At 36.3% G+C, this 12,782-nt stretch overlaps 1 long non-coding RNA gene across 1 annotated transcript; it reads left to right on the forward strand.

Moving 5' to 3' along the window:
• Positions 1–6,536: 6,536 nt before the first annotated feature.
• Positions 6,537–10,162, forward strand: LOC138760025 (uncharacterized). Its single transcript, XR_011355341.1, has 3 exons — positions 6,537–6,675; positions 9,280–9,394; positions 9,532–10,162. It is a non-coding gene; the product is annotated as an uncharacterized lncRNA (long non-coding RNA).
• Positions 10,163–12,782: the final 2,620 nt, after the last annotated feature.

A 12,782-nucleotide genomic window follows, 5' to 3' on the forward strand; every position in this document is an offset into this window, starting at 1 on the left:
CCCATTCTTTGGCTCTGTCCTGACTGGTGCGAACAATGTCACTCATCATGTAACAGCATTGTCACATAGCTTCTAGATCCTCCTCTAATAGCTTTCTTTTGCACTGAGATTATACTTCTCTTTGAATTGATTCTGCTTCACGCTGAATGGAGTGGCGTAATGCTGTGGCCAGCAACCAAAAACCATTCATCAGCGTCCCCTTTTTATCAGGAAATTTATTTTCTCCAAGGAGAGTGGCAACCCGCTCTCACAGAGGTGCACTTGATTGGTCAAACTTCTCATCCCAACTAATGGGTGGTCCCAACAAAGACAGGGTATTGGCCAACATGCCAAACACATCGTCTTTTGAAGTCCATCCAGGAATCAAGAACTGCTCAGAGCTCACCTCTTTCTTCCAGCAAAACATCTTGAGACCAACCCTGCTCGCAGCGCCGATTGTCTTGGGTAAACTTATACCTCTCATTTTGTTCATTTTAGATTGGTCACAGTGTTTGAGCTACCGAGAGCAGTTCAGTTTATATAAATGTTTATTACTAATTCAAAAGCTGATTTCACACTACAATATGCAAGCCCTTCCCAACTAAGCTTATCAATGCTTGGACTGCTCCCAACTGCCGAAGCGAGGCAATGACTGCACACTTGTAGTAGGTTGTCAGGGCTCTGGTAGCAGCTTCTCCACCTCCCCCGACCGGGATGTTGCTCGGACTCTGGCTCTTCTTCCTTCTTGACAAGGGGTGCTCCCACCCCTCAGAGAGTATAAACTTCAGCTGCAGGACCACAGGCTTATATACCCCAAAAACAATTAATCATGCGCCTACTCCTTCTAACATTTGTCAGTCAAAATCAAAACTGAACATTATATTCTACAATTTAGAAGATTAATTATTATGGAACCAGGATGTTATGATTTCCTGGTTTATCTCGTAGATACAAAGACTTATTAAAACTTCTCGAGCAAGACAGGTTGTGAGCAATTCGTCAATTTCAGAGTGTTGCATTTGACAACTGCTTTCCCTGGGCCTCACAGTGGAATTCCATTTCAAAGTGTATCTTCAGATAAATCCCCATGGCTGAGTTTAATTGCATCTGCTAGTTCTGAAAGTAAGGTGACCTGCGTGTGGACCCAGTGCCATCAGTTCCACATAAGCAAACATCATCTGGGTACATGGTTTTAATCCTCCATTACAGATGTCTTTTGGCGAAAGGGCTACAAGTTTGCTTTTCATTATCCTGCAATTTTGAAGGTTTTATATGGAAAAATTGAATCTCTATTTTTTGAGACGATCGTGATGCCTTGCGTTTTGCTAATTCATTGCCGGAATTGTGAAGAAATGGGCGGTCTTCACCAGTCTCCTAAGGCTAGGGGAAATGGAAATGTAAATGGAAATGGGAATGGAATAAGTAGGTAAGAATGGAAGTAAAGAAGAGCTGACATGATGTCTTCTTGACATTGAAGACCCAGAACAGTCATTGGCCTTGGGATCGTTAGGTTGAATATATTTACTATGTTTGATTGTTCTTAAATACATAATGAAAATGTATCTAGCTGGCGAGGTGGATGACACTGAAATCTTTGATTTTCATCTACCACTAGTGTGCTTAACAGACCCAGTGTTATGCGTATAACTACCTTTGGGTGTTTGTATTAATATTTTTTGGATTTTTAATTTTTTTTTTTGTTTATTGAGGTGTGGGTATTTTTGGTTTTGAAGAATTATAAAGGGGAGCATTATTTTATAGAGTGTAAATATATTACTAGTTTGTAAAAATGTCTACTTTGAATTTTGCAACTTTTAATGTTCAGGAATTAAATAGTCCAATTTAGCAAAAGAGGGTATTGGCTTATATAAAAAATGAAGATTGATACTGTCTTTTTACAAGAAACAAATTTGATCGAAAAGCCATATTTAAAATTGAAAAGAGATTGCATTATACTTGTGTTTTATTTTTCTTCTTTTAATTCTATGTCAAGAGGGGTGGCGATTTTGATTCATTAAAGAATATCATTGGAATTGGAATCTTTAGAGGGAAATGTAGCTAGAGTTTTACGGGTCAATTGTAAAATCTTTGGTGAATATTGAACTTTGCTTAATCTTTATGTGCCTAATATAGATGATGAGCGGTTTATTTCAGAAGCCTTTTCATTGTTAACTCAATCTAATGAAACCGAAATTATTTTAGTTGGTGGATATTTTAATTGTGTTTTGGAAACTTCATTAGACAGAAACCGAAGAGTATAAGGAAATCAAAATGGCAATACATATCAAAGCATTGATGAAAGATTTAAATTTGGTAGATGTTTGGAGGAAGGTTAATCCGACAGAGAAAGGTTTTCATTTTTATTCATCATGACATGATTCATTTTCTATAATTGATTTTTTAATATTAGCAAAATATTTTTTGTAAAATTAATATTTGACGATTATTGGCCTGTATGTTATGTATTTTTCTATCTTTAAATAAAGTTAAAAAAAGAAATTGGTAATATCTCACTCTTATCCCAATTAATGTCATAACCTGACATTTCTCCATATTGTTTCCAAAAATTCTGAAGTTGCCCCAGGGAATTTCTAGGATGTGTTAAATATATTAACACATCATCAGCAAACAAGTTAATTTTACACACTTACTCATCAACTTTAATTCCCTAAATATTAACATCCTGTCTAATAAATTTAAATTAACAATTGCACTCAACACGATCAAAAGTCTTTTTAGCATCCAATGCCAGTATCATTGGTTGGTTGAATTGCTTTCTTGATGAATTAATTATTGTTAATCAATTTAACAGTATTTGTGGCTGAATATCTACATGAACCAATTGTGGTAATTATTTGGCATGTCTATTAGCTAATACCTTAGCTACAATTTTGTAGTAAGTAAATCGGTCAATGTGAGGACAATTTCAGAGTATCTCTGACTTTCTTTAGAATAACCTTGAGTACCGCCCTAAAAAATGTCTCAGGGAACAACCCCATTTCAGTAGCTTGGTTCAACATATCCATAAACCCTAAAGGTAATAAATCATAGAATCATTTATAAAATTCTATTGTAAATCTATCTTCCCCTGGAGATTTCCCAATAGGCATAGTTTGTAATACCTCCTTAAGCTCTACATCAGAAAAAAATATATATCAAATTTATTCACATCTTTACCGTTCAAAGAAGGTAAATCAAAATATGGTTAAGCCATTTAACATTAAAATTTGCAAAGTTCAGTTTATTCATTTTATCCCCTAAGAGTGGCATCTCGCACTGTAAAAACTAACATAAATAAAAAGGCTCCTTCAAAAAAACTAAAAAGTAAAATAAATAACAACAAAAAATAAATTTAAAAATATTAATAAGAACAAATTAAAGATAAAAAATCTCTTCAATAATACACTACCACCTTACTTTTACCCCCCCCCACCTCAATTAACCAGTTCTGTTCAATACTACTGTGGCAGATGACTTTAGAAGTTTCAGAGTCATCCACCTCCCCTCCCCCAACCGTTCTGCATAAAAATATATACAATTTTGTTACATTTAGCCCACTGATTCCAGTCTACGATCAGCTTTGTCATCTCCTTCTATGTAAATTAATCGTTGAGTTTCCGGGATCTTCTTCCCATTCCCAATCCTCTTCTGAGAAATCTTCACCATCGACTGGTTCTGCAAATCATGGCTTGACTGATTATCCATCAGAGAGTTGGCAAACGTTAAAGCATCATAATCATTCTCAAAGAATTGAGCCTGAAAATTCCTGTCGAACAATTTCAATATTGGCAGGTATCTGAAAGCAAATCTATAGCCATTCTTCGACTGTACTGCTTTTGCAGGATTACATTCTTTACACCTCCTAATAATATCTTGACTCAAATCACCATATAAAAACCTATTGCCCTGAATCATCAGAGGACTCCGATTTTCATGCAATTCTTGTACGGCAAGACACAAAATGATTTCTTTATCCAGATACTGTAAACAATGAGCACGAATTGCCCGTGGAGGTTGATATCAGCTGCAATAATCAGAGAAAATCACCACGGAAGACATTTCTTTTTCTCGCCATTTCCTTTGGGAGACATAAGTGCTCCAGAACTCATACCATGAGGTTCAGGAACAGTTGATAACTTTCTAATTCCTAAACGACAACCACCATCAGAAACTTACAGTGTCTCGTACTTGGTCCAATTGTATAAGTTGATGTTCGTTTACATTTTTCTATATTTGCACTGATTGTTTACATTTTTGTCTGAGCTTACAATTCCCTCATTTGTATACATTTCTTTCTTATTGAGCACGGTTAACAGCTGTGTTTAATGATAAATTCTGTCTGGCACGCACACAATTTTAGTGATGTGAGAATGAATGTGAAATGTGAAATTAGAACTTCATCAAAATGAGGACCATAAATCGATAGGAGTGATTAAGTCATCCAGGCAGAATATTTATCCAGAGTGAAACGTCGCATGTGTTCAATATGTTCGAATAGCATAAATGTGATGCACAGCACACTTTTTATAGAAAGTTACCGGTGAGGGAAATTGGATGCCTGGAGTAACGGTGAAGGAAAATATAGGAGAAGCCTTGAAAAGGCTTCAGAATGGGGATAGGAATATTCAGGGACTAGTGGGAGAAGTGACATGTGCCCGACGGAAATTTATATTCTAAATTGGTGAGGTCATGTGGTCGAATTCTCTGTTCATATGTTGTACTGTTGATGTCACGTGTTCACTGTTAGAAAAACAGTTATTAGGCTGGGATCCCGCTGTTAATTAAATGGTGACATGATAATATGTTCCTTGACCTTTGCACACGGTAAGTTTAATTGAATAAATGCGAATAAGGACGACATAGTAAGGAGGTATCACCTTTATCACTTAAGTAATTTTGGTAATGGATCATATCTGCACGGTGGAGCGACAAGATACAGTTTCGCTTGCTCTCCGTTAGTAATGATATTCCTTTCTTGCATTGAGTCTTTTTACATCAGCTCTTCAATCTCCATACTTTCTACATAGAGCAGCTGTGTATCCCGAGAATACCCCAGATATGCGCAGTGGCATTATGGTATGATGGTTGAAGAATATCAAGCACAAGTTATGAGATGTTGAGGCGTTTGTACAATATATCCCCACAACTGAGACAATGCCGCTCCAGAATTTTACCCTTGAGTGCGATAATATATTCCATCTTCACAATTAAATATCTGAAGAAAACACAGAATGGAACTGCCTCAACTGTCGTCACAGATGCGTCAGTATTATTAAAGGATAAATTTCAAAATTCTTGAAATGCTAAATTCCCCGAGGAGCTGACAAGCATATAAAAGCTCAAGGAAAACACTGATTTAAATTCCAGTTGGAGAATTAAACGCAACACATGGTGGTACTGGGTTCGAAGAGAAAATGTGGGAAATATACCGAAAAGTTGATAAAAAAAAGGTACATGCTGTCATTGCTGCCTTTGGAATTCATGGTAGTTCACGCGAAATACAATTTGGGTAAATATTTTACAATTGTTTTTTAGTCATGACAGAACTTTGGAATATTCATGCTTTCGACTTATTGAAGGCGAGAGCTCCGTAGATTGAATGAGCAAGGCAGAGTGCACTATGCAATTGACACGGTTAAGTGTTAACAGAATAGGTAGCGGTTTTGATGGCATACATCCGCTGGGCCGAATGGCTCGTCTACATCCTGCACAATTCTTTTATATCTCTATCATATCAAAAGTCTCACGAAATCTATGAAAAAGAAAAAATTATGATAATATCTACGAAAGAGGGAGCTGAAAATCGATGATCACATACGGCTAGGCATAAAATCGGAACAGAAAATGTAATGTAACATTTCAAAACTATGTGAAACAAGGTAACTTCGAGAAAAAAAAGAATGATGTCAGTTGATATTGATTTTATGCATGGGAACGAAAATTGAAAACAGTTATGTGTGCGCGCGTGTGCGCGTCTGTCTGCATGTGTGGGTGTGTACCTGAGTGTGCTCTGTGTGTGACTGCGTGTGTGTTTAAGTGTCTGTGTGTGTGAGTGTGTGTGTGTCTCTCTGTGTGTTTGATTGAGTGTGTGTGTGTGTGTGTGTGTGTGTGTGTGTGTGTGTGGTTGTGTGTGTGTGTGTGGTTGTGTGTGTGTGAGAGAGAGAGAGAGAGAGAGAGAGAGAGCATGGGAGAGCGTATATACGAGGGTGCATGCCACTGAATGAAAGTGGAATATTCAATTAATTGATATTTAAGACCGTTAATAACCTGCTGTGTTTTGTGGTTGGTAATATATCTTCCAGAAACTCTCCATCACTGCAGATTTTTTTAAATTATTTTGCAACAAATTTAAGTTGCTTTGTGGCAAATGCATACATACTTAAAATTTAATATCTGAAGTCATTGGTATTCACGCCAAACATGTTATTCCTCGGTTGAGTTATTCACTCTACCTCCGTTTATAAATTTTGTGTTAATAAATTTGATTTTTTAGCATTAAAGGTTGCTTAATACTTATGTTTTATTTCTTAATGCTGTGGATTAATTATAGCCATGAAGAGAACCTTTGGCACATTGAACTTCATAAATCAACGTTTGAATTGTAGGAGTTGTGATGTTATGCTAAAGATGAAGAAAACAATGATGCAGCCAAATTATGGGCTTTGTGTACTATCATACCTCGATGAAGGACTCAAGGTGGAAACGTTTGTGATGTATCTTTATATTTTCTATTTTAATTATATTGTTGGACCTGCTCAGGTTCTCCTGCATTGTGTTTGTACTGTGTGCAGTTTTGGTCAGTCAACTACTCTAAATAGATCAATATGATTGAAATAGCACACAGTAGATTTACTAAATGTTTCTAGTTCTTGAGGAACTAAGTTATTGGGAATGGTTAGACAGATGAGGACATCACGCACTGGAGTATATAAAAATGAGGGGTGATTATCTAGCGGTATTAAAAATTATGCTGGGAATAGATACACTAAATAAAAGGAAACATTTACCACTGCAATTACGTCACATACAAAGCAGAGGACATGGGTTGAGCATGAAAGGGGAGAGTTTAAGGGGGATATTCTGTGGAATTTCTTCACAGGGGGATTGGTGAGAGGATAGGACGAGTTGCCAGCTGACGGGATGATTACGGGCTCGATTTAATATTTAAGAAAATTATTGAAAAATACATGGGCAAGACGAATATGTAGGGATATGCAAATTGCCCAGATGAGTGTGACGCGGTAGAATAATGACGGTACTAAAGATTACTGTGGTGTAATGATCTGAATGTGATTGTACATATGCGCTTATGTATAAATTGATTCATACACATAGGATTTATAATGAACATACGTAGAGAGAGAGAGAGAGAGAGAGAGAGAGAGAGAGAGAGAGAGAGAGAGAGAGAGAGAGAGAGAGAGGGAGGGAGAGAGAGAGGGAGAGAGAGAGAGAGGGGGAGAGAGAGAGAGAGAGAGAGAGTGTGTTAGAGAGGAAGGTAGGAAAGTAGTTCAATGATTATAAAACTATATTCCAATCTTTAGTTATCCCAGATTCACAGTTCTCCGTCTCTAGGTAGATGTCAAGTTGTCCAAACAATTTCATAAATAAATGACAGATTGTTGAGTAATATCATAGGATTTGTGACTATCCAAAGTGAACATTGCATTTGAATATAATTGTTTCAACTGATAATTATAGAAGGGGATCTGCATAACGCAGACAAATCTAAGCAAAGAGGCAGTGCACTGTGCAAAGGAGATCACGGATGGCAGTATAGTTCGAAGTATCTCAGGGAGTGAATTCAATAAAACTTTCGGTTCAGAATTACGGTTAAAGGGTCATCATATTTCGATGTGAGAGAAGAAAATCACTCGTTGTCTCGCATCCCTTCTAAAATGCAGCGCCAGTCCCTGTTAATTTTTTTCAAAGTGGATTTGTCTAGAGTCATGTTAGAAGATGATCTTCACAAATCATCATTGGGCAGGAGGAGGAAATTTGTGCCAGTGTCTGTTTGTTACTTTGAGTATAGTTTTGTGGGATCGAGCTCAGATTAATCTCATAAGCATTCCGGCGTTGACCACTACAGCTCTTTTGATTCTTAAAAAAAAACATTGTCTAACTTCTTTCTGAAAAATCCGGAACGTTGCACAACTTGTTCCAGTTGCAGAGGAGACCCTTATCCCACAAGACACAAATGCGGATTTTGGCGAATCCGTCACCAGTTCGACCTCAGTGTCATTTCCTCCTGCTTCCTTCACGTGATCACTGATTCCCCTTTTGAACCATGAACCGTCCCTCTCTCTCGAGAATTGCACCTTATCTCTATTCTAAAGAGAAATATACTGTTTTGTTTTGATTCTGTATCTGCGGGTCGGAATACTGACAAAAAAGAATGTACCGTATGCACGTCCAATTATTCCACTCCCTTCAGTCTCCTATACGTTTCAATAATCTCCATCTCATTCTTCTAAATCAAGTGAGTAGAATCCCAAATATGTCAAATTCTCCTCATGTGATAGTTGGATTGTACGAAACCTGGAGGAAATTTGTACCAGCATCTGTATGTTACTTTGAGTATATTTTTGTGTGATCCAGCTCAAATTCATCTCATATCCCTTCCAGCGTTGACCATTGCAGCTGATTTGCTTCCTTTAATGTTAAACATTGTCTAACTTCTTTCTGAAAAGTCCAGAACGTTGCATAACCTGTCCCAGTTACAGCGGAGACCGTTACCACCCCCCCCCCCACACACACACACACACACACACACACACACACACACACACACACACACACACACACACACAAGACACAAATACAGATTTAGGCGATTCTGCCACCCGGTCGCCCTCAGTGACATTTTCACCTGCTTCTTTCACGTGATCCCTGATTCCCCTTTTGAACCATAAACCGTCCCTCTCTCGAGAATTGCACCTTATCTGTATTCGAAAGAGAAAAGTACTGTTTTGTTTTGTTTCTATATCTGCGGGTCAGAATACCAACAACAAAGGATATATCCGATCCACTCCCTTCAGTCTTCCATATGTTTCAAAAATCTCTTCCTCATTTTTTTTCTAAAACAAGTCCGTAGAATCCAAAATATGTTCAAATTCTCCTCATGTGATATTACTTTCATTCCACGAATAATTCCGCTGAATGTTCTCTATACCCTCTTTGATGACAATGTATATTTCCTGAAATTAGAACACCAAAGACTGCTTGTAACTCCAAGTACCGTATGAACAATGCCTCGTCAATCCTCAAAATGTCTCATTTTGTTCTTATTTTCTCTACCTCTAGGAATGAACGCGACTTTATAAGAACCCATCAGAAAAGATGTACGAGCGTTCGCTGTTCCCTTTGGCACCTCTGATTTCTGAAGCTATTAGACTACACATTTATTTATTCTGCAAAGGTGCGTAATCGTACGCTTTTGCTCGCTGGATTCCATATCCAATTTGGTTTCTCAGTCGCCAAACCCTACAAAATCCTTCATACTCAGAAGTTACTGCATATTACCTGGCCCGAACCCTGTTTTTGTATCTTCCACAGACCTAACGATAAAACAATCAATTCTGACATCGAGTGTATTGACCTCTCGAGTGAAAATAAGAGGCGCCAGCTCTGATTTCACCGGAACACCACTGTCACTGGGATCGGTTGCTCTGGTGATTCCTAGCGGGTTTATAGATTCCAAGGAGCGGCCAGCTTGCAGTTGATCCTGCCATCGACAGACATAACTTCGCCGCTCTTTTAATAGTGCCCACGTATATCCTTCCTGCAACCTTATCTCTATTTTAATGCAAACAGGCATCCCTCTCTTTTGTCTGTCAGTTTTTCCCCTTTACGGCCTCCAGTCGTCACGCTTCTTCCTCTATCACCCTTCTCCACCCAGGCAGTTGCTCAGCTACGCTATTCCTGTCCATTCTTCGTCACGCCACCTCGGACCTAACATCTCCATCTTTACTTTTTAATGCCGATTAAATTTCCTCTTTTGCTATCCAAAGAAGTGATTCTATTAGAAACATTTACTGTCTATGTGTCTGCCTGACTCATAGACTTCCTCACCGAGTTTCATTTTTTAAACTTTTTAAAATATTTTCAAACAGAAACTTTTACAAAGTCGGTAATGAATAAATGAAGAATACAACTAACCAACCCCATTCCACTCACCCTCAGTAAACTCCACAAGAGATGTATTAAGAAAATAAAAGAAACACATACAACAATTTGAGATATTTCAAAATTCATTCATTTCAAATAAGGCAACCACATCTTAACAAAAAAAGTCATAATTATCATGCAAGTTATATGTTATTACCAATTCCTGACCCAAAGTACGATTAAAGTAGACAAATTACTAAATTTTTTCGGTCTGATAAAATCAGGTGTTTAGGTATAATGATTGATGTATACATTCAATCATTCTACAATTAGAGTTATGTACCGTTAATGAGAAAGATCAAAGCAGACCTTATTAAGTAGCAGGATTTACCTTTGTCATTAATAGGCCGAGAAAATTGTATTAAAATGAATATTTTTCCACGAATCCAGTATCTTTTTTTTAGTTGATTCCTTGTTTACTTGCAAAATCTTTTTTTCAGGATTTAAATAAAGTAGGTCGAGAATTTTTATGGAAGGGAAAATTAGCTAGAGTAGCGTTACACAAATTGACTTGGAAATAGGTTTTGTGAGGTTTACAATTACCACATTTTCAAAATTATTATGAAGCAGCTCAATTGATATTTATTAACCGTATGCTGGGTGTTTCATATGCCTCAAGATGGGCTAGGGTAAATTAACTGGTATTTATGAACCCTATTCACGTCAATTTATTTTAAGTGGAATTCTATCTTATTGCAGAGATATAATATACCTACTTTAAAACATTTGTTAGAGATTTGTAGAAAAGGGAATCTATTGATAGGTTCGAAAGGTAAATTATCAGTTCAAGTCGCTTTTTTGATGAACATGGGCCGACCCTTCCTATTCTGGTTTGAAATGAACATGAAGTAAAATGTTAGCACTCAATTATTGTTTCTGTTCAGGTTATATCAAACGAGAAACATTTAAGGAATATCAATTAGAAATTACATCGACGTTTAATTCAATGCCAAATGGTATATCTCCAGGAGAGGATGGGTTTTCGGTGGAATATTATTTTAAAGGTTTTAAAATCAAGTTTTACCAGTATTTGAGGAAGTTCTGCAAAAGTTATCAGATTCACAATAGATTCCAGAAACTTTTTTTAAAGCAATATTTAAGATCCGTTAAACCCAGTGTCTTATATGCCCATATCTTCATTGAATATTGATGATAAATTTTTGACTAAGGTGATGGGAAATGGATTAGTGCAGTACTTACTGAACTTGATTCATATTCATCAAACTGGCTTTATTAAAAATAAGTATTCAGTAGAAAATGTGGTCAAATTGATTAGTAAGATAAATGTTTCCTGGAAAGTATCCCACCTACATTTGGGATGCTGAAATATCTTTTGATAGAGTACAATGTTTTTTTAATGTAAAGTATTGGAAAATTTCAGATTGGAACAGTGTTCGTTAGTTGTATAAGAAACATAAGGGAAGAGTAGTGACTTATAGAGATTTAACAGAATGCTTTCATTTGGAGTAATCTAGTAGAGAAGGGTATCCTCTGTCACCTGTTTTGTTTACACTGGTGATTGAATCTTTAGAATAATTAATAAGAAAAAAAGATAAAATAAAGGGGATTGCATCACTCTTAATGGAATTTTAGATTCGTTTATTTGTAAAATATGTATTGGTATATTTGACTGGCCCAAAAGAGTCTTTGAAGACATTACAGGAACAATTGTTACAGTAAGGGTAAGAAAGAGAATTGGAATAAGAATGAACTTCTGTTGTCAGAAGCTGGTTATTCTGAATGTAAATGTCTAATAGAATAAAAGTGGTTAAATAGTGTTAAATATTTAGGTATTAAAGAGAATAAAAATATAAATCAATTAATGAATTTGAACTGCTTAACATTATTGTCTGTGAGAAAAGAGGATTTGAATAAATGGAAAGATTTGCCATTAACATTGGTAGGAAGATTGAACTGTAAAAAAAAAGAATATATTTCCTTCACTCCAATCTTTTTTTTCAAGAATATACCTTGAAAGGTATCGATGAGATGCTTTAAAAATTTAAATGTGTTGATGAGGACATTTTTGTTGAGGGGGAAATTGGCAAGGATATCTATGCATATGTTAACTTGAAAATATGAGTTAGGTGGTATGAAAAATTAAAATTTTAAAAATTATTATTATGCTTCCCATTTGAAAACTATTCATAGAATGTTTGATTTAGATAGTTTTTTTATAATTTGGTTACATATTGAATTGAAGAGAACTGGAGAGGACGGAGGGGCCATTGCATTTATAAATGGAATTCTAAAACTCTTAGTAGTCATAAATTGCCCGTTTTATTTCATTTAATAAAAATGTGGGAATACGATATTAAAACTATGGGACTCTCAGGTGGATTGTCTGGATATGCCCGTTTGTTTAAGAATAAAGGTCTACCCTTTATGATTGATCACAACTTCCTAAAAATTTGGAACTGGAAAGGAATTAGAACTATAAATGACGGTTTTGAGGTGAGTCCTTTTGTAACATTTGAAAGGTTGAAGAGAAAATATCAAATTCACAATAATATTCTTTTCTGTTACTATCAACTTAAATCAGTGCTGCATACCTGCTTAGTGAGATATCTGGATTGACCAAAGGAGTCGACATTGAAGCGTTGATCCAAGATGGAGGAAAGAAGGGGATCATTTCAGAA

The sequence above is a fragment of the Narcine bancroftii genome, chromosome 4 (assembly GCF_036971445.1).
Source record: "Narcine bancroftii isolate sNarBan1 chromosome 4, sNarBan1.hap1, whole genome shotgun sequence".
Lineage (NCBI taxonomy): Eukaryota > Metazoa > Chordata > Chondrichthyes > Torpediniformes > Narcinidae > Narcine > Narcine bancroftii.